Genomic DNA, 27,511 nt, shown 5'->3' on the forward strand with positions numbered 1-27,511 from the left:
CTCTGAGAAACTGTCTTTTCAGGGTTGAAATTTACATACAAAAATTGTAGATTAAAAAAGAGAGATCAAAGACGGTTCAGTGAGTGCCCTGAAGGAGTAATTCACCAAGTGATACTAGAATGGCCTGAAAGTGCCCAAGGGAACAGTGCAGGAGGACCCACAAGAGTTAACTGCCCAGGGCATAAATCCTCGTGGCTTATTTAAACCCTGAAGTTGTCTGTACCCTGACTTCGGCATTTTTTCTAGACCAGAACTAGAGATGACTTTTCCTGTCACTGGGGTCAGCCCTGCCTGTCCCTGCCTGTAGGAATTCCAGTCCCCTCGAATTCACTCAATCGCCCTCATCAGGAGAAACAGTAGAACCCAACGTGGGCAACACCTGCTATGCCAAAGCCAAAGTAATCATCCAGTGTCCATCAAGTGAGAGGTCTCAAAAGGGGGAGAGAGAGACCCTCATCACTCCACCGAGACGGTGGAGAAGTGCCCAGGCCTCATCTCTGCCCCTTCCCACCTTGGGCGTCTCCTGTCCTCACCGCGCACCTGCAAGACCTTTCCCAGGGCTCAGTGGCCTACAGGAGACATCACCATGTGGACTGACTCCAACACCCACACTGACTCCCCATTCAGACAGCCTGGTATTCCTGCCTGTGGACAGGATTATACCACGGCCAGGAGTATGCCAGTGGACAACATGGCTCCAGAAAGCAACAGCCCGGGGATGGCTGACCAGGAGTTCTAGAGAAACAGGGTGGTCTGTGGCCCACGGAATCTAAATAGTGAAACTCCAAAGGGACCAGCTGCAGACGTGCTGCGGTTTGGGTGGAACCATCCCCATGGGCCGCTTCATGGGGCATTAGGAATCTTCCTTCCAGTCTTATACGCATGCTGTGTGAACCTGGAAATATCTCCAGAGTCAATAGCGTGGACTGTGTTGTCTGTAGGATCCCCCTGTAATGTGGTACGAGTTTTGAGACACTGCAGTGCTAGTCCATTCTACACATTCGATAGATGCCTTGCATAAACAAAGAAAAGATCTATTATTCTGCCACTTTATACCATGGCAGGAACCCTAACTCGTAGTCTTTGTTCTGGGAGGCATGCTACTTAGGTGGGCAGTTTTTGTAAATAAAGTTTTATTGGAACACAGGTGCCGTTTCGTTCGCATACTGCCCATGGCCGCCTGCACCACCTGACAGTGACAGGGCTGGCTGGCTGCCACAGAGAAGGCATGGCCCACAAAACCTGACATATTTCCCACCTGGCCCTTACAGAAGACAGTTTGACAAACCCGGCCCTAGCATACCGCAAGAAAGTAATTCTCATAAATGTTTACAATTCAGAAAAACACACACACCATTTTTTCTTTAGGGACAGGGAGTTTTTGAGTGATAACACCAACTGGGTAAAATATTTATACACCGATTTGTGTGACTTAGAAGTATCTGTAGCGTAGCAGTGTCCACACAGTTAATTATTCAGAAAATACACACCGATTCTGCGATGTTAGCAAGACGGATCATCAATAAATTTGAAGATAAAAATGATAATGGATGAAATTGACTGTAAACCTAGCAAATAATGGCAATAACTAGTTAACATTTGCAAATTTAAGTTTCCTTGTCAGTTAAGTAAAACATACACAAAGTTACATAGGACGCTGATTAACAAAACTATGTTATTTGGAAAACCTAAGCAATTTTTACTTCTGGCAAGGGCCTGAACATTCCTGACTTTTGTAGAACTATCCATAAGCATTCCGCCTACTCAGAGAGCAATCTTTCTATCATCTCTTCTGTGCCAGCATGCAGGTACACTGAGTTAATCTGATATTTTAAATAGACCTAAATGCTCCCCAGCACTGTACTCTGGTCATACCACAATCCATCCACGCCATGGTCCGGAACAAACATAATTGTGGGTTTCTACAAGAAGATGACAAACAGCCCTCTGTAAGTAAACTAGCAGAAATCCCTGCCTTTACCACCTCAAAATGTGTCCTGGGAAGTGAACAAACGATTGATGTCTCCCCTTTCTGATCTCTTTTAACTTCTTTATCAGCAAGTCTTTGCAAGTTTCTCAACTAAAAATCATATCACATCCTTGGATTCCCAATGGCAGAAATAGACCGCAGCCGCCTACTGGCCGCCAGTGACATCCTTCCACCCAGAGTTTCTGGACTGTGCCTTGCCTATGTTCCTATATATATATATGCATCCATCACATTTTTGTTGTTTGTAGCTTTCCTGCCAGGATAAGAGGAAAAAGTAAACAGAGGAAGAGGCAGCAAAGAGAAATGTGAAGGCTTACAGCCATTACATCTAAACTGCAGAACTCCCCGAGGGAAATGGGATGAAAACATAGGAGGAATCACTCCATTTAAAAATGACACACTAAAAAAAAAACTTTAACAAAATGACAAATCCATTTACTTTGAAATCTGCTAATGGTGTATTTTCAGTGACAATAAGAAAGCACAGAAATGAAAAGATGGAAACTGGTTACTAGTGACAGATTATTCTATCACTGACTTTTTTTTTTTTTGGTACAGCACAATTTAAAAGCCAAACTCACAGTTCCAAGAACATACATGGGATGCTTAACATTGATGAAATGAAGGCAGAGGATGAAAAGCATTTGGTATCTCAGAACTAACTACAGAAGCCTTGGAGACACACTGCATTCAGAAGTTGCCTGGTTTAGTTAGTAAACCAACAAACGATCAGCAAAGATGAGGTCTAGACGTTACATCCGACCCTAAAAAAATCAACTCAAAAAAAGAGTTTCCAAATATTTTTTCCAATGTTGCCAGATTAGCAGAGGCAGGTGGCAAAAGGTGACAGCAAAGGACTATGATGCTTTATACTTCGTAAAAGTCACATCCATTTCCTCATGGGATCCTCCTGACAACCCTAATATCATCATTTCCAAAGCTTGATTATTATTCCCCTAAGTCTTGTTTCTCTTTTATTTTCTATTATCACACAACTCCAAGAACCAGGGAGGGAAACTTCCATTATCTGCTCAGAAAATCTGAAAGATCTACCCAGCGTCACAGAAACCAAGCTCCTGCGATGCAAGTTGGTGGCCTTTCTCTTCCCCTACCAGGGCACCATGGAGGTGGCACTGCTGGTGTGACCCCAGACACTGTCATGGAGCCCCACCTGCAATCTCAAGCCTGCTCTGAAGCAGGAACCAGGACGTGCTCTCAGGCGCACACCCTTGGCCTCTTGGATGGGGAGGACTGCGCTGAGGCTCAGAGCATCAGGCAGTTCCCTTTTCCCCTTCTCTTCAGAGTTTCACAGCAGAGAATGATGCCCCAAGTCCACCCTGAGAAGTATTTTGCAGGCACTAGAAAACCAGCCATCACCTTCAGCGTGTGCTGGTTAGAGTCTCTGGAGCTATTAAATCACGAGCGACGCACGGTGCACGTAGGCATTTCGCTCGGACCCAGGCGAGAAGCTGTTGACAAGTAGATACTGACTCTCCCCATTGAACCTCCACCGCCCACCCCATTTTAGTCCCTGTCGATCGACAACTGAAGGTTTTTATCCTCCAAGGTCTGCCCCGCTAACAGTAATTAATAATAATAAAGCCACCGTGAGTATAAGGACAGTCATACGTGTGGGGGCTGTGCTGAGCCTCGTGCACCCATGACCTCCTCGCTGTCTTCCTCCGACCCTGGAGGGCAGCAATGGGTCTGTCCGTTCTTTCAGGGAAGGGAACGCATTTAAAGGCTTTATCCAAAGAAACGTGAGGAGAGGGCGGGAGAGCTGGGGTCCTTTTCCCTCCAAACCCAGTGCTCTGAGCCACTCTGCTTCTTCCCACGACACTATCAGAGTTCCCGCTTTTTATCATCTCTTATCTAAACGATATTCTCCAGACTCACATCCCTCAGCTCCAGACTGGACCATATCCTTCCTGCTCCCCAAATCCGCAATGGCTAGGAGAGCCTTCCCAGCCTGGCCCCACCCTTCACCATGGCATTCAAGGCCCCCAGCACCCTAACTCCAACCAGGATACTCCCATCTGAGACTCAGAGTTGCCTTCACAGACACTCAGTGTTCTGGCTTATGCTGTGCCCTCGGGTGAGGCGTCTTCCCCCTTCTCCAAGTCCAGCTCTGTCCTCAAGGCTCAGTGCAAACGCCGCCCATTCAGTCAAGCTTCCCCGAGCCCCCATGGGAACCACTCGCCTCTTCCTCCCTTCTGCACCATCAGTCAGTTTATCGGGGACCACCCCGACAACCTGTGGAACTGTTCACCCGCATCTCCTCTCTCTCTGATGCTAAGCTCCCTGAGGGCCCTGTGTTCCTCCTCTGAAGCTCTCGCTCCCACGGGTCGGCCCTTCTTCACTGAAGGCCACGCTGTAAGGAATAGCTGTGCAGGTAACCACACACACAAGGGGAGCGCTCACTGTGTTCCTGATGGTGCCAGGCCACGTGGCACGGGGCCCTGCGCTGGCACTGCTGTCAGACCAGAGTCGTCTGCCTTCTCTCCCAGGCTGGCTGGGGCTGGAGGGCAGAGGAGGCTGACTATTCTGTATACCCAGTAGGAATTCAGTGCTCCTTAGAGGAAAGGCAAAGAAAGGATGAAGACAAGAAAGGAATCTGAGGTCACAGGAGAGCAGCTGTGGACCAGATCAGCCTCCCGCCTGGCCCTGCATGACTCTTGCATCTGCCAAACGGGCCTCAAACACAGGCCAAACCAGGGGACCCCAAAGGCACGGCCACCCCTTCGGAATCATCCCAGTGCAGGTTCCCAGCGGTTACCTGTGTTCAGAGCCAACCCCGGGCAGCTGCCTGCACACCCTGAGTTAAATCACAGCTCTAAATGGCACCTTCTAGCCCTGCAAGGCTGCCTGCTTTCCACTGGACAGGGAGTCACCTCCTGTCGGGGTGCACTGTCCCCACCCCACCCTGACACCCTGATGATGACCAGACAGATAATGGTGGGCGCTGAGCAGTAACTACCCCATGTTGGGTCTTTTCCAAGATGCTGCGTGGCCTCTCCCGCCAAGGAAATGTGGACGCTCCAGTGAATTTCAGGATACTTGAGTAGGCTGCTAACACCCATCTGGAAAAAGCTCTTTGACATAAAAGGTTGGAGGTCAAAAGTTGAAAAGCTCATGACAGAAATGACAGGGGCCCCTTTGCCCCCCTACAACTCCCTCTTTTTTTGTCAGTAACATCAAAGGCTCCGGCTTGCCCCTAATGCTCTTATTGTTACCCCTTTGGCATCCACTGAAATTCCAGCACGTTTACTGCACACCGGGAGCCCTGAAATGCTCCACTTTCCTGCCGCTGAAGTCCTGAATTCTCACTGCCCAGGAAGCACTGTGGAGCAGGAACACACAAAGCTGTTAAGCAAAGAGCTGATTTAAGTGCTGCCTCCCCCACGGTCATAAAACGGTCAGACACACTCAGTGAAGTGATTCCCGTGCGAGGATGAGCAAGGAAATCGGAGAAAAGGGAGAGAACCCCCCATTTCCAAGGGGGTCAAAGTCTCCTTCAGGCGTCTTGGCTCAGGAGAGCGCAAGAACCAAAGCATCTCCTGTTTTTCTTAGATCTCTCTTCTCACCCCCGTGTTACATTAGCCACTGGGCACGCACGCTACACACGCGTCGAAGACGTCGGCTGTGTGAACATACACCAAAAGGCTTGATCTGAGGGAAGCAACTTTCTGCTCAGGGATGGTGCTGCAAGGGCCAGCGATGGCTTTGCACCGATGGCTTCTCCTCTTGTTAATGACTGACGTGGCCCAAGTCTGGAAGCTCTCAATGCCTGAGACCTCTTCCGGTCCATTAATAAAGCTGAGTTTACAGAATTATTACAGTGATCGCATGGATCAAGAAAGGAGGAAATTGACAGGGGGAAAAAATCAAAACCTATTAAAGTTCATCACAATATCACACCTGAACGCTCTCTCTACCCTTAATGGAATCGGAGGCCCATCTGGCTGAGCTACCTGGCAGCCCTTTGATAATCACGGTCCTGTGACTTACCCACCCACCTCCCTCCTTCCCTAACAAGCGCAGTCCCTGAGCTGCGCGCCTGACCCCCCTGTCCATCCTGCTGCTGCCCCGTCAACGTCCCTGCATGTGTGGATAAAAAACCCAGAGCTGTGTGCACGTGGGTTCACAACTACCCCCCCCACTCCCCAAAGTTCACACTGGGACTTCCTTTCTTGTCAGCCACCTTTCCCTCTGTCCCTAACTCGTTGGACTTCCTATCTTGATTCTTAGCCTAATTCCCTTGGGAATGCTGAATGAATTTCAGTATCTTTCTGACCCACCATCCCTTAGAGCACCTGCCCACTTGGCAATGCCCTTGGATGTGGAAACTACACTGCAGACAAGAGGAACCTGGCGCTGGGCCCCCGGGCTCCTGGTACAACCCCACAGCCTGCCCGCAGAGGACAGAGGCCACTCCTTCCCCACTTCCCCTGGTGTTTCCTACAATCCAGACAAGCTAAACTGCTCAGAAATCTCCAAGAGGAATCCACACGGCCAGCCTTCTGCATCAGGACTGAGAGGAGTGAGAGATTTGGGGGTGTCGACAAACCTTCTAGTCTGCTCAAAGGGGCACTGCCGGAGACACTCCCTCTGGGAGAGGTTGATGGTGTCCAGGCTGCTTTCACAGAGCAGGGGTTTGTCTGGGTCGCTGCTGCCTGTGTTTCTGATTCCATGCCATCCCCGGCCTCGGTGGTGATCCCTGACACTGACGCTGCCTCGGAGGGTAACCGCCTAACTGGCTGGTTCTTCCCAGGGCCCTCCACAAGGACTTGACAGCTCCTTACCTTGTCTCCAAAGGCCCGGACTCTATTTGGTCTCAGTGTGATCTCTGTCTGGGCCTTCTCCATCCTCTCCCCAAAGTGACCCTGGTTTCCAGACCAACTGCACAGGATGGAGTCTTTATAGACTAAACTTGGCAAGTGTCTAAACTCAATGACGTCCGTCTGGGCCTGTGGGCCCCTGAGGACAGAGAGCATGGTCTGCTTTTGGAGTCCACATCTACACCTGGTACCCGAGTCCACGGTCAGCCCCAGGGACTACAGCCCCAATACGGGGAAGCGCACCTCCCTGGTAATAGCGGACACACCCCTACAGAGAGGACCCCACCCGGCACGTTCTCAGTGAGCTTCCTCTTGTCGGACAGTGGAGTCCAGACACGTCTCTAAAGAGCAAGGCTGCCTCTCACGTGTTGCTGTTTGCCAAATATCAGTGACTCAAAGAGTGATAATACGAAACCCCCAGTGTACGTAAAACAGAGCATGGGTTTAATAACTTGAGGCCATGCAACAGACGAAAACTGATGATGGCCAACTGCTCATCTTAGAGCCAATATATACTTGCTCAAATGTATCACCCTCTCAGTATGAAACCTTAGAAAATCCATCCTTCAGTTTCACCTCCTCCAAAGTCAGGAGCAGGTCAAACACCTAGCACACTGAGTAATGCATACTGCAGCCCTTAGGGGACAGCACCGACGGGGGCATGTCTGTTCTCCATCCATACATGCTGTTAAAAATGCTTCCCACTTTAAGCCATGTTTTTATAGATTTACATAAAAACAAACGACTATTATTCATCACGTAGATTTTTTTTGTTTCACACACAAAATACAACCAGTAAGATTCAGCCTTACTGACTCCACAAAGTTGCCCAAGGTGTCAAGTGACACAGGTGAAGGTGGTCCATAAATTCTGAAATATTCACATTTAAGGGGTTATGGTTATTTCTAAGTCTTTCTCCTTCAATCCAGACGTCCAGGTGAATGTTGCTAGTCAACATCTTGACACGAGCATCTTCAGCTTAGGACCTAAACTGATGGCTCCGCCCACATTCCTCCCCTGCACTCAAGCCTTCACTGACCAGGAGGCATGTGAAGGTTCTTCACCTCTTGTCTCAAGGTAAGTTCTGTGGCAAACACCCAACTCTGTCCCCTGAACTCCAGATTAGCCACACACTGTCGTCGGCCCAATCATCAGGGGAGGGAAAAAAATTACAGCCACAGATACATTCAGATAATTAATAGCTATCATTTATTGAGCACAGTGTGCTCAGAGTTACCCTAAATACTGCTCATATATATTTTTTTATTTACACTAAACGACAACTCAGTGAAGTAAGCATTACTAGCCCTCCCTCATGATAAGATAACAGGCATCAGAGAAGACACAAGCTGAAAGGCACTGTTACAAGCAGACAGCAGGCCCAAGATGGAGTCACTTATGCTAAGCCCCTCTGTCACCAAGCCCACCAAACTGAGACTTAATTACAGTTCTGGTCTCTCCCAGAAATGGAGTCTTAAACCAGTCAATCAGAAATCACCTGGTGGGCACTAGAGAGGTAATCGGCCACACAGACTGCCCCGTCCCCTAAAAGAAGGTGATCTTGCCACAATCAATCTGCTTTCTGCTCATGTAACTTTCTTGTCCCCGCTCCCTTCTGCCTATAAAAGTCTTTTACTCCAAGTCCCCTTCTGTCTGCTAGATGGGAGGCTGCCTGATTCACAAATCGATGAATAAAGCCAATAGGATCTGTAAAATGTACTCAGTTGTATTTTCCCTTTGTAACGGCACTCAGGTAGGAACTGAGTCCAGTTCCTGGACGCAGGTCCAGCCTAACTGCAGACCCTAGAAGTGGGAATGTGGCCCACCCCTCACCCCAGAAGGCCCCATGCTTGCTTTAATGCTCCGTCATCACCATCTTGACATTCTTCATAATTTCTGAGCAAGGGCCCCGAATGTTCTTTTTCAGGTCCCACAAAAGATGTAGTCCGTCCAGAGTCCTGCTACACTTTCCCTCCTGGTACCCCTGCTGCTTCACGCTTCTCAGTAACAAAAGCTGCAGGCAGCTAAAAGGCATGGCCATCCATCCACCCACCCACCCATCCATCCACCCGGTGATCACTAACAGACACCTGCATCCCAGGTCCTGAGGCAGAAACAGAGCAGGCCTTCCTCCCGGGGCCCCTCTGCAGCGGCACATCCTCTGGGGTCCAGTCACCCCAGACCCTCAGACCCTCCTACTAGACACGGGGGACCCAGCTTGCAGGTAGCAGGTCCCCCCCGGCCTGGCGGGGTGGACCCCGGCTGGACCCCATCCCGGCACTCTCTCACCAGCTGCCCTGGCATCTGCCAGCCATCCCGAGGGCTAACTGGCTGGTTTTAATCAAGACTGAATGAAGCAGAAGTCCCTCTACACATAAATAAATCACAATTACTAACTGCTAGACGTGAATGGCTCTCTCCTCCCCAGGGGCCGCAGCGGAGGAATTCCCAGGTCTGCTGGGGCAGCACAAAAGCCCCAGACTAGCCTGGCAGAATCCGCTGGCTGGGCTCCGTTTATTATTTAAACAGTCCCTTGACAACTCCGCCCGGAGGTGAGCGAGGCCAAACTGTTTTCCTTCCCTTCACAAGGCAGACGTGCATGGCTTGTTTGAAGGTCTCCAATGTTCACTTTCGTCCCGCTTAAATACCTTCCACCGCAGAGTCAAACAAACAGGGCACTTCATTAGAAAGGCAAACAGTTTCTCGAGAGAGAACGCCAGCGCTCAGAGGGGACCCCGCCCTGGGCCCCCACCAAACCCTCGGTCACCCCCCCACCCCCCGGGGATGGGGGCCTGCGCTCCAGCCGGCCTGGGAGGGCGGCAGTGCGTGGAGCTCACTTCAAAAGCCTTTTCACAAATACTTCACACATTCACTGGTAATTAACAGATAACCCCGAAGAGATTATCTGCCCGGAGGCTGAGGGCCCTAGAGGATTATCCACAGTCCGCTTTGGAGGAGGCAGAGCCTGGAGGGCACACCTTTTTTTTCCTTCTAGAAGTGCAAGTTGATCAAGTCATCTGGGAAAACACCAAAGTGAGCAGCTACCGATACCCCCCACCCCAACCCCGACCTTCCCCGGTTAAAATAACAAAGCCACATCTCATTAAAATCATATTCATTTTCGCAGCCGCTGCAAAGCTGCGCCGGGGAGATCCACCAGGGCCAGGGCAGCAAGTGGATGCCCGGACAGGAAGTGCAGGAAAGGATCGGGACAGGAGGGCAGAGGCTGTGCTGGGAGTGTCCTCCGGATTCCACCTTAGAAGTGTGAGTAAGCATTCTCCCCACCAAGACCTGGGGTGCACTGAAGAAACTGGGGGGCTGTAGGACGCGTCGTGAGCAGGTTAGAACTGGTGCTTTTCCAGCAGCCGTGAGATCCCGGAGCCTGTAGCACCCGCAGTCTGCAGGCTGGTCCCGCCTGCTCCAGCCCAGGACTTGGCCTGGGAACCCCTTGGCATCTGGAGACAGAGCCTCACGCCTGTCACCAGCTTCCTCGAGGCCACTGTAACTCAGGTCCTCACGTCACACCCATCCATCCAGGGCACAGGAAACCATTCGGGGCTTGTATTTTAAAACCAGAAGGAATCCATTTTTCTTATTCTTTAAGAACGCACATACCCACTGCCACTGCCCTACACATACCCACATTATCACTACAGGAGACAGGAGCATCAAACAAAAATGGTCTGGGTGGGGCAGGCGTCCCTACGATACTTGAATTTGGGGTTTCACGCATGTTGTGGTTGTGCCGATGGGGTCAGATTAAGCAATTCCAAGACTCACGGCTTTTAAGAAGTTGGTAAACCTCAAATGCCAACAGCAATAAATCATACAAGTCTCTATTAAAACTATAAATCACTCATGAAATTTAATACTGTCATGAAGAGTAATTAAGTGCTAATGTAATAAATCTACAAAAGAAAAAAAACACACACACACAATAATGCAGACTCTTAAGAGTAGGGGAATGCTCACGTATTAGAGCTTTAAGACAAATCTTTGTGCCCCCAGAAGAAAGTCTGCCTGTTTCCCCATCCACATCCAGTGGTCCTCAGGGTGGTTTAAAAAAACACAAAAATCATTAAAGGGCAACACTCCCAAACAAAGTCAGGACTGAGCCAAAGACATGATACCCTTCTTCAACGCAGAAGAACAATGCTGAGAATTTACCTTAGTTCTCTGTTATCTGCTAAAGAAAACAGAAAGGGACGAAAGACAAGTAGAGGACAAGGAGGAGAGACCTTGTCCAAAATGCATCTTGGGCTGAAGAGAAGTTTTGGGAAAGAGTCACAGTCGTTCCTGAAATGTTACTTTCTCTCTTGAACTGCCCTTCAAGTCACAGCTTCCCTGATAAATCATTTGCGCTCACCTCTTCGACTATTTGGAATCTCTGTTCTAGCTTGGGTAGCCAGAACCAGGAATTATTTCCTGGGCTGCTTCAGTCGCATCATGTCAGGACTCAATAAATGTTTGATAAATATACATACAAATAAGTGAAGATCGATGCGCCTGCAAGCCTACCCAGCACCCACCACTATGTGGGCCCTGGGAACACGGGACCCTAACAGGCAGTTCTGCCCAAGAGCAGATCAGGGACTCACTGGTCACAGAGCCACCAACAAGGACACCAGCTCCAAGAGTCCCAATGAAAAGATGCCACTCAGGTGAGCAGTGAGCAGGGGGAGCAGTGGGGAGGGCAGAGGGTCAGAGGAACCTTCTCTCCTGGAGGAAACCCTTGTTCAGAAAGACGAGCGGGAGCAAGGTGAGGGAACCTGCAGAGAGAGAGCACTGAGCAGCAGGGGGTGTCTGGGGACCCCAAGAGTCCAGGGCTGCTTTAGAGCACCTGGTCTTCCAATTGCATCACCCAGAGGGCTCCTTGCAGGGCAGATTGCTGGGTCTGCCCTCACAGTCTCTGAGTCAGTAGGCTTGGGGAGAGGAGGGAAGAGAGAATTTGCCTTTCTAACAAGTTCCCAGGTGATGCTGACGCTGCTGGTCTGGGGACTGCACTTTGAGAACAACTGCCCTGTGGAAAAAACGGAGGGCAGACCACGGAGGGTCTTGTGTTCCATGCCAGGGAGCTGGGGGGAATGGCACAAGAGACTGGAAGGATCAGACATGCATTTTGGAAATACTACTTTGGCGGTCATGTGGAGAATAGGTTGGGATGGGACAAAAATAGGTGGGAACTAAAGACATGTAAAGGCTCAAAAATCATTGCCGGGCAGCGGTAAACGGAAATGAATGGTTGGAGAAGACACTCTGGGGAAGAAGGAAAGGATATGGATGAGAGAGAGAAGGCAGGGCTGATTCCTACAGTGTCCGCAGGCAGTGGCAGGATCCCAGAGATAAGGCAGGGAAGGTCCCGGGAGGAGTGAGAGGCCAGAGAATGGGTTCAAGCTGGGGCAGGTGGGATCTGGGGACCAGGAGAAAGGCAGGTCCAGCGCTGGAATTCCAGAGCCAAGTGCCATCAGAGCGAGTGAAATTGGCCAGGGAGAGGGGACCCAATGATCAAAAGACATGTGGAGGGAGGCCAGCAGTTAAGGGATGAGCAGAGGAAGAGGACAAAGCACAGCTGTGAGGGGGAGAACCCGAGACCCGGGGAAGCCAGCAGTGAGTGGTGTGGAGAAGCCAAAGGGAGGAGGTGGTGCCTCCCCGGGGAGCAGGGGGTGTGCACTGCAGTGGGTGGTACGGGCGGAGAGCTGGGGAGGCGAAGACCATGACAGGCCCCCGGAAATGTGGCTGCGGAGGGAGAAGAGAGGGCCAGAGACAGGGTGGCAGTGGGAGACCACCAAGAGTCAGGGTCAGGGTAAGGGAGGGGTTTTGTTTTGGGAAGTCTTACTTTGTTTACAGATGGAAGGCATCTGAGCACCCTGTAAGGGGAAGGGAGGGCACCAGTCACCGGTGGGGCTGGAAGACAGAAGTCAGAGGAGAGCTCTGATGGGTCAGGCAGGTGTCCTAGAAACCAGAGCAGGAAGCAGGTTAGCCCCATTTAAGGAAGGGAGAGAAAAGGAAGGAGCTTTAAAGACAATTTTAGAGGGTGAAGTAAAAAATGCGATCTGTCCCACCCCAGGCTCACATGAGAAAAGTCAGATCTGGTAGCACTGCAGAGTCAGAGATGGCTCTTTTAAAATCAAGGCCAGAGTTTAACAAAAAAGGTGCAGTACAGGCCATTCCTTTTAGGAATTCCTGCTGGGAGGATGTGTTCAGAGCAGTCACACCCCTTGCTCCTTCCCTCTGGAAAGCAAGATTGCCGCGATCTGCCAGGAGCTTGTGCCCCCGGGTCCCGCTGGATCCCTGACCCACACCCGCACCTCCTGTCACCCTGAGATGCTCACTGTGGGGTCACAGCCCTCTCTGCCCAAAGAGAAGGGAGGAAGAGATTCCAGGAGCCAGGTCAGAGCAGTGGAGAGCAGACAGGATGAGACGGAGAAACCTACGAAGGAAATTAACCATGGAACCAGATTCCAACCAGGAAGAGGAACCAAGTACCAGGTGCCCCCAAAAGAAAGTCTGTCTCAAAAGTCAGTTGGAGGTGAGTCCAGTCCTTAGGTTCAAGGTTGTATCCAGGGAGGGGAGCAGGGACAGGTCGGGGCACTGGGGGTTGGCTGCAGTGGCCAAGCGGGTTTTATGAGGTGGCAGCAGCTGCAGCCTCTCCGAGGCCAGCAGAAGGGACGTTTAATAAAAGCTGTGGTCAATTTCAGCCCCTTCATGGCCTTGAATTCTGTCTATTTACGGCCTTGGACCTGCTGTGGGAAAACAGAAAGGCCAGGGAGAGGAGCGGGAAGAGAGACAGAGACAGAAAGAGTTAACAGGCAATAGCTTTCAGAGGCTAAAAAAAAAGAAAGAAAGAAAGAAAAAAAAAAAGTTTCAGAAACAGCGAATTCACCGCGCTCCCTGCTGCTTTTATTGCTTTCGCTCAACAGCTGGAGAAAATGTTTGATCAAAATATTTGTATTATTGTGTTTAAGTGAAATGACATATGACAGCTCATTATCCCAAACTCAGAATTCCCACAGCATCTGTCACAGCCACCCTGTTAGAGACAGTCACTCCCCCTGGAAGACAGAGAGGCCTGGGGTGGAAGATGTGAGATGCAGATCAGCCAGCACCAGACCCCGGAGGGTCCCAGCCCCATAGGCCCTCACCCTGGCTCCAGCTGGACAGGAGGGCACTGCTGGCAGGAAAGGCAGGTGAGGTCCAGCGTCCTACCCCTCCCCCGGGCATCAGCAGCCCTCCTCATACGCCATAGCCAGGAGCACGAAGCCCACCCCACCTAGGGCTTCCACGACCAAGGAAATGGCCAAGATCTCGCCTCCTAGACCTTCTGTGGCAAGACTGTTTGGCAAGCTCTATTTATGGATCTAAATGTTAACAAAATAGCTTCCCAAGTCTTCTGCCTCCAGGCCAGTCTGAAAGAGAAAAAGGTAGCTTCTTAAAAATGATCATGCTGTCTGTTTTCTCCATCCTGAAGCGAGTAATGACATGACTGTACGGGACGTGTCTTTATGACCCTGAGTTCCTTTGAGGAAAGCATCTCAGTCCTGCTCCAGCCCTGTCCTTCCCAGATACCCCAGTAGAACCCTATAGAACAGATGCATGGGGCGTTCTCTACTAGACATGCAAAGGATGAAAAATCATCTCTTAAGGGCTTACTGTGTGCAGAGCACATGTCTGAGAACTTTATTTACTTTCTTCAATTCCCACAACAATCCCAGGAGGCACATGGTATTACCTACTCAGATAACAAGGTTCCTGCTCAGAGAGGCTAAGCGATCGGCCCCCAGCCTCACAGCAGACAAGTGGAGGATTTAGGGTCTAAACCTAGAACGTCAGGGCTCTAAGGTCTGTTTTTCACCACATCCTGGAGGTGCGACTCAGAGACGTGAACTACCCTGAGAGCCCATCAGAAAGCCAGAGTGAATGCAGGTGTCACGTCAGCACACATTTCACCACCCAAATCAAAGACAAAAAAGCTCACCCCTCCGCCTTCCACCACCTCTCTGACCCTACGCTGTACTAAAAAGAGATCTGCACTAAATGGAAAAAGAAGCTCTGAGTGTCAGCCCCATTTCAGCCACTTAGAGATTAGGACCTTGGGAGCTCTCTTTCTGAAGATTTCCGAATCCCAGTTTCCTCACCTGGAACTGGGGGGTGATCTGATGCTGTTTCGTGGTGTACCAACTGATGCAACGGTACGACAAAGAGCTCTGAGGATGCTCCCCGGATAACCCTGTATAGATGATCCCATTTCTTTGAACATCCATTTTCTGAAGTCTAAAATCTGTTCTAGCCACACACAGGTCGTTTCAGGACTCCAAACCAAACTGAGACAATGCACGTGGAAGTGCGCGTGCGCTGGAAAGTGCCATGTCGAAAGTGCTATGTCGACAGGTCTCTTGCATCCTGCCTTTTGGAACTATCTTCATGTCTTGTTTTTTAACAGTGCTTTTGACGGGAAAGTTAAAAATGTGCCTAATTCCTTAAAGAGTCCAAATGCTCAGCTACCCCAGGAGAAACCAAAATTACCACCCTGCCTAAGATGGGGCCAGTTCGAGGTTTTCTTTATCTTCCCTGGGTCCAGAGAGGGTGGGCTGAAATGTCACAGCCTAATTCCTACTCTGCCCCAGCACACGGTGTGAGGCTGGATTGTGGGGTGGATAGAACGGGTGACATCTTTGTGGGGTCCTGGGACTCTAATGGTGGGACAGCCATGAGAATGACCTCTGCAGCCCTCCCTCCAGGGACTGGAGCCCTGTCACCCCCCCCACCTCATCCCAAGGTGGTGACATTAGGAGCATGACCTGCAAAGGCCAGGAAAGCTCTGTCTCCGGAAGACTTCAGTCTTCAGCAGTTTCCAAATCGCCCACGTAGGAAGTCCCTAGGATGCGCCATTTTTAGAGAAACCAGAAGCTGTATCAACACCAACTTCATGTCTGACGAGCTTAGTGCCAGAAATCACAAGCAGGAAATACAAATGCAAGCCAAGATTCCACCCTCTGGCCATGGTGCTAACCTTGAACGATCACATCTTTTGAATTCAATGCTGTCTCCCATGTTGTATTTGTGACGGAAAATCCATCCACCAGCCAGTCCATGACTCAGTCAATCCATATGTGAAATAGAGCATACTAGGCAGCTCCTTTTTTAAGTTAGCAGTAACAGTATTTGTCATTTACAGAGTGTGTTCTCCTCTGTAATGTCACACTTGTCTACAACAAATATACAATACTGTAAAATTTAAAACAAAACACACTTTCAAAATACAGTCTAATATTCTAGAAGTTTCTGTGAAAAGCGTGCCCAGGCCAGAGTACTTTCCACGAAGATGATACTCACATTAATGCAAATCTACTTTCTTCCTTTGTAACCGGCACCGACATATCTTTATAATGAAGAACTTCTCCTTGACACAGGCAGCTCTCTAAAACCAAGAGGATCATTGGCAGGCCAGGTCAATCAAAGCCAGCATTTGCTCCGGAAGCTAAGAGCAATGCAAAGCCGAAGCACACACAGAGGCCCTTCAGGATTGTGAAAATCCAGCAATGTGTGCCCACCTGGTACATTGCAGAATAAGGATGCGATAAGTCACCCGGTATTGTGGGTTGAATCTTGTCCCCCAAGAAGATATGCTGACGCGCTAACCCCTGGAATGTGTGAATGTGATCTTACGGGGAAACAGTCTTCGTGGAAGTCATCGGGTCAGATGAGGTCATCAGTGTGGGCCCTAAATCAGTGTGACTAGTGTCCTTCTAGGGAGAGACAATCGGGACAGACACACACAGAAGGAAGGCCATGGGGATACAGGCAAAGACTGGAATGAGGCCACGGCCAAGGAACACCTGGGGCCACTGGAAACTCAAAGAGGCAAGGAAGGCGCATCCTCTCTAGAGGTTTCAGGGGGAGAGCGGTGCTGCCTGTGCCTTGATTTTGGACTTCCAGCCTCCAGAACTGTGAGAGAATACATTTCTGTTGTTTCAAGCCTCCCAGTCTGTGACACTTTGTTATGGGAACCCTAGAAAATGTCACGATCTTGTTTTAGGAAGGCCACGGTACAGCAGCAACTCTTGGAGAGGAGCCCACATTCTGTTCTCCTATTGGGCTGGAGCAGTGGTGAATATTTACAAGAAATAAAGACCATAAAAAAATCCTCAGAAACTCTGAGGAGAGAAAATCACATGCAGGAGGCCTCAGTCATTTTTTTTTTTTTTTTTGGCTGGAGAACATCCATTCCTTCTTCCCAAAGAACTGATTTCCTTTGGGGAATTACTCCTCTACCGTAATGGCTTTGTAAGAGGGTGAATCAAAAAGCCAGGAGCTTCACTGTCCAGGAGAGCTAGAGCACCTGGCTCTGACAGCTGGGTCTCTCCTGGGCGGCTGAGCCTTGGGAAATGAGAGGATGAAAAGGAAAAAAGGCTGGAGTTCATTCTCCCCGGAAGAGACGGTCCCTCTTTAAAACCCTCCTCCCACACCTGGCCTCAAAAGACACCTGCTTCCCTGGCTTTTCTGACAGCCCCAAGTTCCCGATGTCATCCCAGCAGTTCTTGTCAATGAAAGAATTGGACTCAGTTTCTGTTGTTTATTTTCCAATAACCATGGCTGATGGGATAAAACCCCACAGCTCAGCCACTGACCAGCCGTACCAGCCCCAGGAGTCACTTCAAAGCCTCATCAGGGAAGTCAGGATAATACCTTACCTGGCTGAAAGCGGGCTCTGGGCCAGGTAACCCCCAATTCTCTTCCTATGATGGGGTTGCCTATGATTCTAAAAGTTCCTGCCTCAGAAGTGGGTCATGAAAGGTTTGAAAAGGGGTCTGAACTGCAGGTGGCAAGCACTTTTCTCTGGCTTGCCCTGAAGTCAAGCAGAGCCTTTTGAAAGCTGAGTCCTAAAAACCACCTGAATACAGGTACATGGGGTGTTGAATCAGTGAACTAACCACAGCACTATAGGGGCTCAACTGAGGCACGTTACAACATACATCAAATTAAAAAATGAAAACATTTCCAACTCCACTCTGCAGATTAGATCCTGCATTTGTCATCCACTGCTGCGTAACAAATGACCCCAAGTTTAACAGCTGAAAACAATAGACACTTACTATCTCACAGTTCCTGTGGTTGAGGGATACGGAAGCAGCTTAGCTGGGTGGTTCTGGATCAGGGTCTCTCTTAAGGTTGCAGCCAAGCTATTAACCCCAGATGGTGGTCATCTCAAGGCCTGGCTGAGGAGGATGTGCCTCCCAGGACATCTGCAGAGTCACAAGCAATCTCAGTTCCTACACACAGGTCTCTCCATAGGCTGCCTAAGAGGATCATGATAGGGCAGCCATCTAGCCCCAGAGTGAGTGGCCCACCCATGATGGATGCCAGCATCCTCTATAACCTAATTCAAAAGGAACATGCCATCACTTCTGCAATACCCTAGAACTGTCATTAAGTCCAGGAAGCAGAATTAGGCCCTATCCCTTAGGGCAGGAGAATCAAACATGTGTGGACATATTTGAACCATACAAGGCTATAAATAGCTGACCTTCTAATCTCATCTCCAATCTATCCCACGAGATGACTCAAAGACCAAATGCATCCGATTAAAAAGGAAGCAAGGCCAGGAGCTGACCACAGCTCTGTGTGACCCATGGTAACTGGGGAGCCTCCAGTGTCTCCATTTTTCCACTTTAGCCAAGCACTGTGCCAAGTGCGCTCCACACACTATCTCACCGGGGCCTTTTAACATCCCATTCAAGTGGGCAGGACTTTAAATTCTCATTTTTTTCAGCTGCAGACATGGATCCACAAAGAGGCGAAATCACTTGTCCAAGGTGACCCTGGGCCAGGCTGAGACTCTAAATCTCTCTCTCAGCTCCAGGGATAAAAACAGCACGTGAAAAGATTCAGGAAACATGTAAACAGTGGAAATAAAAGCACCACAATTTGATAAGCCATTTCCACTAACCTTAAATAATAGCAAAGTTAACGAAAGAGGAGATAACAGTAATGACAATGTAGTGGATAATAAACGTGCTCCGTCTAGGAGAGGTGAGTGCTGGCGGGCCTGTTAATATTCACTGTGCCACCTGTTTTATTTTTTTTAAATAGTTTTTTTTGGGGGAGGAGGGGGAGGTAATTAAATTTATGTATTTACTTCAAGAGGAAGTACCGGAGATTGAACCCTGGACCCCATGCATGCTAAGCATGGGCTCTACCACTTGAACTATATCCTCCCCCCATCCTTTTCTTTCTTTATTGTTCACTATAAGTGCACATATGTGTGAGGACCCAGTGTATCATGTGCATGAGGATGCTTATTACCTCCACCTGAAGGGGATAAAAGCAACACCTCGTAAAATGCTGCCTGATGGACCAGTCGTGAAGACTCTATCATGCTCAGTAAAGTCTTGAACTTAATGTCTCTGACAGTCAACATTACAATCAAATCAAAGACTGATGTTAAAAAAGGCATCACAGAAAACTTACCTAGATACTCAGTACCCAGTGTTCTTGAATACCCAACCCAAATGTCCCCCATTCTGGGAAACTGGCTGGCAACCCCCCTCTCCAATTTTACTCACGCGTCAGTTCAAGGGCTTCTCACATCCCATTTCCACAATTGGCAAAAAGACAGGGCAGGAAAAATGTCTTACTAGTCCTTGAATCCCATAAACCCAGTATGGAATTTAGTAAGAATTTCTAAATATTTATTGAATTAATGTGATGCTGAGATTCCCATATGTAGTGGGTAAGAGATTATGAAACCATCATTTATTAAACACACATTTCAAATCCCTGGCCTCCAAATGTTTGCAGATGGATGGATTCAGAGAAACAAAGTTACAAAGTATTGCCAGTGTAATGGATTGAATGTCTCCATCCCCCCAAAATCCAGGTTATTACCTTAATCCCAATGTGATCATATTAGGAGGTGGAACCTTTGGGAGGTGATGTGATCAGGAGAGTGGAACCCTTGGGAATCGGATTAGTGTCCTTCGAAGAAGAGACTCCAGGGATAACTAACCATGCGAGGACCCAGTGAGAAGGTGACCATCTATGAACCAGGAAGTGGGCCCTCACCAGACACCAAATCTACCAGCACCCTGATCTTGGACTCCCCAGCCTCAAGAACTGTAAGAAGCAAATTTCTGTTGTTTATAAACCACCCTCTGCATGGTAGTTTGTTATAGCAACCCAAAGTAAGACAGCCAGGAACTTTCAGAATCATGATCTGGATTTATCCAAAGAAACACAAGACATAAAATTCCGTCTTCATTTTATAGGTGAGGAAACCACAGATAGGAGAAATAACTGGCCGCAGGGTCTTTTAGAGCTAGGCCTGGTCTGGCACATGTCTGCACCGACACACCCTGAATTCAGGTGGGCAAAGAAAGGACAGCAACCGAATGTGCCCTTAAGCAGGTTGATAATCAGGTTCTAAATGACTGTTTCTTGTGTCTGCTTCATATTTAACATCTGCATTGGGAACTGGATTTCAACTCTATCCTCCAAATTATTTTTCAGAGAGAATCTGGTTTCTGAGAAGCACGCATTTTAGTTTCAAATGCGTACAAAAAACAACATGAAAGCAAAACTCCATGAAAAAAAAAAAAAAGTATTGGCCGAGAGAGAGAAAAGTGAGAAGTGGACAAGAAAGAGTTGCAAGGGCGGGCGAGGAAAGAGAAAGGAAATCAGGGAGAGATTACAAAAGAAGATAATGTGTACTTAAGTAAATCACAGATGATAGAAAATCTTTTCAGGAAATGTTTGTGTGAATGAAGAGGCAGCATTCCTGAGTTCCCCTTCACCAAGCCAACAGCAGGAATTTGCAAGCTGGAATCCTTCCACCTAAGGCCCGGGCCTGCCCTGTGCTAGCCTCAGGAGTAACCAGCTCTCATTCCCATCTGCAGGATGGAAATGAATTTTCCTCAAGCCAAGAGGAAGCTCTGCCCCATCACAAGAGCGGCTCCCTGGCTGCCTGCTGTCACAGGAGACAGCGGGGTGTGAGCTGACACTCCAGGTGCCTCAGGTCATCCAAGTGGCCCAGACACCCCACTAGGAAATCAAATTTCTCAGCACACACTGAAACTTCGAGGCCTTCCTTTGAGTCCCTAAAGGTTTCTCGTATCCCGTTTACATTTGGTTTTCAGCCAAGCAGGCTAAATTGGTTAACAGCCAAATGAGGCTGGGGCGGGAGCAGCTGGGCAGGCAGGCGGAAGCATGTGTTTTTCCGGCCCCTGTTTCCCTGTGGTTCTAGTCTGTTTGGCCATCCAACAGTCTCACCTCACTGTCCCACAAGCACCCTCAGCCCGCAGTGTCCCTGCTGCTGGCTGTCAGTGTTGATACCTGCTCCTTCTCTGAGAGAGAGAAGGCCAGGGGCCGAGGCTGAACCTGTGGCTGAGCCTCAGAATCAGGATGACTTCCACCTAAAGCCTCAGGGCCCACCCTCCTCTCTGACTCGCTGCACAGCATCCCTACACCTCTCAGTGCCCCTAGATCTGCCACCACTAAGACCACAGCAGTAGATACAGGACCCTCAGTCACAACAGGTTATAGAGGGTTAGGGTTAGGGGCTAGGGTTAGAGGGCTAGGTCAGCATGAAGGAGCAATAGGACCGCAGTCACTTCTGGTTTTACGGCCACGTGAGCAGGGACAGACCCCTGTCAAGGCATCCATCTGGTGGCTTCCTGCCCAGGTAAGATGGGCTCCCTGGTGGCTTTATATTTGTTCTGTGGCTGGAAGCTCATTCTTTCCACCTCCACATAGTGACTGGAAGTCTAAGTTTATGTTGTATGAATAGATGCTAAAGAAAACTAAAGAAATTAAAAGTGATGAAGGTGTCACACACCTATTCTTCTTAAAAGGATGTGTTCTGCTTAATGAGTTCTTACGGTGTGAAAGCAGCCCCCTTTTTTGAATGGATGGTAAGAGTAGACGATGTTTTTGTTACTTTTTTAGTGTTTACAGCATCCCAACCCACCCCAGCCCTCTTGTCCGTACTTGGACAAATAAGTATTTGGCATCCCTACGTTGGTCTCTCCCAAGGTATTTTTTAAAATCTTACTGCCAGAAATCTGAAAACTACTGATTTGTAGCAATTAAGAAACAGTGAAGAGCTCTGACAAGAGAAGCGAATGCCGAAGCGTCAGGACAGCTCAGAGCTACAGCACCAAGTCACGAGTGTACTTGTGGATGAGCACAGGGTGTATTCAACTCAGGGGATGAGTGTGTTTGGCATAAGAAATAGGTCACAGAAGATTTAATATCCATCCTTCTCAATGCTTCCAAAAAACTGAAGAGGAGGAAATGCTTCCAAACTCATTTTATGAGGCCAGTGTTTCCCTGATAACAAAACCAGACAAGACACTATAAGAGAAGTAAATCTCAGGCCAATATCCTTGATAAATGTAAATACAAAACCCTCAACAAAATATTAGTAAAGTGAATTCAACAATACATTAAAAGGATCATACACCATGATCAAGTAGGATTTCTTCTAGGTATGCAAGGATGGTTCAATACCCACAAATTAATCAATGTGATAACACCCTATTACAAATTGAAGGAGAAAAAAATCATAAAATCACCTCAACAGATGCATAAAAAGCATCTGTTCAATGTCCATTTAGGAGAAAAACTCTCAGCAAAGTGGATATAAAGGGAACATATCTCAATATAATAAAGGCCATATGTGACAAACCCATAGCTAACATCATACTCAACAATGAAAAGCTAAAAATTCTTCTTTAAGATCAGGAAATAGATAAAGATGCACACTCTCACCACTTTTATTCAACATAGTGTTAGAAGTCCTAGCTATAGCAATTAGCCAGGAGAAAAGAAATAAAAGGCATCCAAATCAAAAAGGAAGAAGTAAAACTGTCACTATTTGCAGATGACATGATACTATATATAGAAAACTGTATAGATACTATATACAGGAAACCCTAAGGACTGTTAGAACTAATAAATGAATTCTATAAGGTCTCAGGGAACAAAATCAATATACAGAAATCTACTGAATTTTTGTACACTAATAACAAACTATCAGAAAGAGAGATTGTAAGAACACTCCACTTACAATTGCATCAAAAAGAATAAAACACCTAAGAATAAACTTAGCCAAGGAGATGAAACACCTGCATGCTGAAAACTGTCAGACATTAATGAAAAAAATCAAAGAAGACTCAAATAAATGCAAAGATAGTCCACGCTCATAGATTGTTAAAATGTCCATACCACCCAAAGCAATCTACAGATTCAATGCAATCTCTATCAGATTACCCATGGCATCTTTCGCAGGAAACAAACAATCCTAAAACTTGTATGGAACCATAAAACACTACAAATAGCTAAAGTGATCCAGAGAAAGAAATACAAACCAGGCAGCATCATGCTTCCTGATTTCAAACTGTACTTTTACAAAGCTGTAGTAATTAAAACAGTACCGTATTGGAAAAAACAAAACAAAACAAATCAAAACAAAAGACACATAGATCAATGGAACAGAATAGAGAGTCCAGAAACAAACCCACACATTTCTGTTCAATTAATTTACAACAAAGGAGGCAAGAATATACAATGGGGAAAAAGACACTCTCTTCAATAAATGATTTTAGGAAAACTGGACAGCTGCATGTGAAAACATGAAAGTGGATAACTACCTTACATCAGACATAGAAATAAACTCAGAATGGATTAGAAACTTGAATATAAGACCTGAAGCCATAAAACTCCTAAAAGAAAACATACAGGCTAAGTTCCTTGACTTTGATCTTAGCACTGAATTTTGGGATCTGCTTGAAAAAACAAGGGCAGAAATAAACTAAAAAGATTCTGCACAGCAAAGGCAATCATCAACAAAAAGAAAAGGCAACCTACTCAATGGGAAAATTTTTTGCAAATCACATATCTGATAAGGGGTTAATATCCAAAATATGTAAAGAACTCAACAACTTAATAGCAAAAAATAAATGTTTCAATTTAAAAAGCGGGCAGAGGATCCCATTTTGGGAGTATTTAACCAAAGAAAATAAAAAACACAAACTTGAAAAGTTATCTGTACCCCCATGTACACTGTAGCATTATTTACAATAGCCAAGATATGGAAACAACATAAAGAGTCCATGAATGGATAAAGAAATTGCAGTACATAAGTATAATGAAATATTATTCAGCCATGAAGAATAATGAAATCTTTACCATTTGTGACAAGGATGGACATTGAGAGTATTATGCTAAGTGAAATAAGTTAGACAGACAAATGCCATGTGATCTCAAGTATATGTGGGATCTAACAAAAACAAAACAACTCACAGAGAGAATAGACCAGTAGTTATCAGAGGAAAAGAGGTTACAGTACAGGGTGGGCAAAATGGATGAAGGGTATCAATCATATGGGGATGGATGGTAACCAGATTTACTGGTGATCACTTTGTAGTGTATACAAATTTCACCTGAAACTGATGTCATGTTATATACCAGTTTCACTTCAATAAGATAAAAATATGTCACAGTAGAAGAACCACAGGCTTGATGCAATAGCCCAGCGGAGCCCAAGCTCCTCACTTCTTGCAGCTTGAGAACAGCACGAGGGGTGGAGGTGGGGATAGGCAGCGGAGAGGCCAGAGAACAGTGGCGGGAAGGTGGCAGTCTTCCAGGTTTTTTGTGAATGGGTGGGCGTGGTGAGTTCATTTCCTGTACATTCCAGAGGAGGGAGGGACAGTCACAACCACTGAGGGGGTTGAAACAGGGAAGGAATCCGTCTCTGGGGACACTTTGCATCTCTGGTGCCTGTTCCAAGAACTGCTCCTCTGTAGTAGCAACCTGAGGCGTGTTTTGCTTCCTTTTGTTTGCTGTTTTTTATTTTTTTAAAAAACTGATCTTGCCTGCGGTGCACTGGGTTTTTTAACGTTCGTCCTCATCACAGACACACTCATAGCCTGCTTCGAATAAGTCTGAGAATCCAGGGAGGCTGTATGTGCCCAGTATTCATAACTGCCCACTGCCTCTAAATCACACGTAACAGTGAGTAAAAGAGTCAAAAGGAATTCCTCAGCTCAGGAGAATGTACAGGGTATGTCCTCACAATACCAAATTTTCAAATGCAAAGTGGAAAATGCAACAAATCCTCCAAATACTTCCAAGATCGGAATGCTTGGTGAGCTGGCAAAAATAACGGAATTTCTCACTATTAGTGGCAATGGTTGCATTGCATTTAGTACAATTCACCAATAAAACCGCACGTGTTGTCTAGGCTCAATCTATCGTCCTAATGAACTACAAATGAATGGTATACCTCCCTCCAGACTCATACCAGCTGTGTGGACAATATCTGTGTGGACACATATTATTAGAAAACTGTGCCTCCTCAGGGGAGACCCAGCCCCCTGGCACTCAGCTTGGTGAGCTGATGGTATCTTTTTTTTGCAAATTAGAAAGATAGCCCCCTCCTCTGGGTATAAGCATAGTTTGGTAAGCAGAGTGCCTGCTCAAGTTCAGCCTTCTTAGCTCGGTCCTTTGTGCAGTGAACAGCCTGGACAACAGTACTCAGAGCCCTTGTCTCTCTGTACAGTGTTCAAACACAACTGGACTGAAAGTGTGACCATTTCAAAGCAAGAGGAGAGGAAATGGTTAGTGATAAGACTTCTTCTTTAACTTGAACCACAAAAAGAATCCACAATCCCTGCTCCATGGGAAGAAAAGAAAAGATTGTCCTAAAATGGCTTAACCTAATAAAACTACAGGATTTCAGAGCCAGAAGGTACATTAAAAGTTGTTTACCTACTGCATTCGGTGCCTAAGTAGACATCCACTCACTCCCCTCTAAAGTTGCTCCGTGGATGAGAACTCCAGCCCTTCTGCACTGGCAAGTATGCCTCCCCCTAACTTTCACCCATCAGTTGGTCCTAGTCCTGTTTTCTGAAGCTGCCCACATTAAGTGAAATTGGTTTTCCATGTGATGGCTCCTTTTTGAAAAAAAAATTTTATTAAAGTGTAGTGGATTTACAATGTTACTTCCAGGTGTACAGCAAAGTGATTCAGTTATACACATACATATATATAATTTCTTTTCAGATTCTATTTCATTTTACATTATTACAAGAAACTGAATATAGTTCCCTGTGTTATACAGTATATCCTTGTTGTTTATCTATTTTATATATAATAGTGTATGTCTGTTAATCCCCAACCTCCAATTTATCCCTCTCTACCCTTTTTCCTTTGGTAACCATAGTTAGTTTTCTATGTCTGTGAGTCTGTTTTTGGTTTGTAACTAGAATTTGTACCATTTTTTAAAATTCCACATATAAGTGATATCATAGGATATTTGACTTTCTCTGTCTGACTTAATTCATTCAGTGTAATAATCTCTAGGTCCATCCATGTTGCTATAAATGGCACAATTTCATTCTTTTTTATAGTTGAGTAATATTCCATTATATATATATATGCATATGATGGCTCTTTAAGTATTCCAAGACATGTAATCATGCACCCTCCAATCTTTTTTTCCCAAGCTAAATAAAAGCCCCTTGCTAACCCTCACCCCAACTCCAACCCCAAGCCTCACCCTAACTCCTAATCTCACCCCTCCAACAACACCAAGGTGACTGACAGTGTCCATGAGTATATCTGTGGTTCATCTCAGGAACTGTAGAGAAGCTGAGAACAGGATGAGAAGCAACCTTGCTTCGGTGGAGAGGCAACACCATGCTTGGGAAAGTAGAATTTTGGGAAGTCTAGCACTTTGGGAATTTTAAGGGGCACACAAACCCCATGGGCTGTAATAAGATGTAGTTGATGTTTGGACTGATCTACACCCGAAAGCCATGAGAGGAAAGTGGTCTACATTCTGGAATGAATAACAGCATAAGGTACTGCATTTGAAGCCACACAATGACACACTGAGATGACTGTAGGAAAACCAATGGAGCCCTGGCGTTTTCCAGATGAGCTTTCAGAGCTGACAGTGAAAATAATGAACAGAGCACAGCAGAGTGGAAATGGGCTTTATCCAGAGAAACCTGTTTCCTGGACCTGAGGCTAACACTATCGGACAAGAGGTTTCAGAACAACGAAGAATCAACAAATAAGATGAAGAGATACCTACTGATAAAGATACAAACCTTGTATCCTGGAACTAGAGGGCTTACTGGTAAAAAGAAACAGCACACTCTAAAATTAGCACAATTAGCAGTCAACTGTGAACAACAGTTTTTCCACTGGAAAAAGAAAGGGTTTAACTTCACCTTGACACATGGGAATATTGACCAAAAACACAATAGATTCAGAATACTTTGTTACAGGATGCCAGCTGTCCCGATTTTGGATACTTCATTATAGGAAGCCTTGTATAACTTTCCTATTAATGGCATTAAATGGGAGGACCGTGCACATACTTCTTACACAAGGCTTCGTTTCATTACAGCAGCAAAAATCATAAGAGGCCTGAAGGTAGCGCCAGACAGTGCCAAAAAAATATAAAGTGGGAAGTGGAAGAATCTCATAGAAAATATAAGAAACAAACAACAAAAAAATTGTTCCCTATTTTTTTTTCTAAAAAAAAAATAGGAAACAAATAAAATTCTCCATTCAAATATTTCCAAGATACACTGGTAGTTTCTCTGCATAAATAATTTTTAGTTTTAGAATCTAATGTGATAGAAAAAAAAATTCCCCTTACAACCAAATTTTCTGC

The 27,511-nt window shown here is 46.9% G+C and overlaps 1 protein-coding gene across 4 annotated transcripts in view; it reads right to left on the reverse strand.

Moving 5' to 3' along the window:
* The window catches only part of GLI3 (GLI family zinc finger 3), a 268,288-nt gene that overhangs the window by 114,437 nt on the left and 126,340 nt on the right, over positions 1 to 27,511 (reverse strand). The gene's annotated exons all lie outside the window — the stretch shown is intronic.

Source organism: Vicugna pacos, chromosome 7, assembly GCF_048564905.1.
Source record: "Vicugna pacos chromosome 7, VicPac4, whole genome shotgun sequence".
Lineage (NCBI taxonomy): Eukaryota > Metazoa > Chordata > Mammalia > Artiodactyla > Camelidae > Vicugna > Vicugna pacos.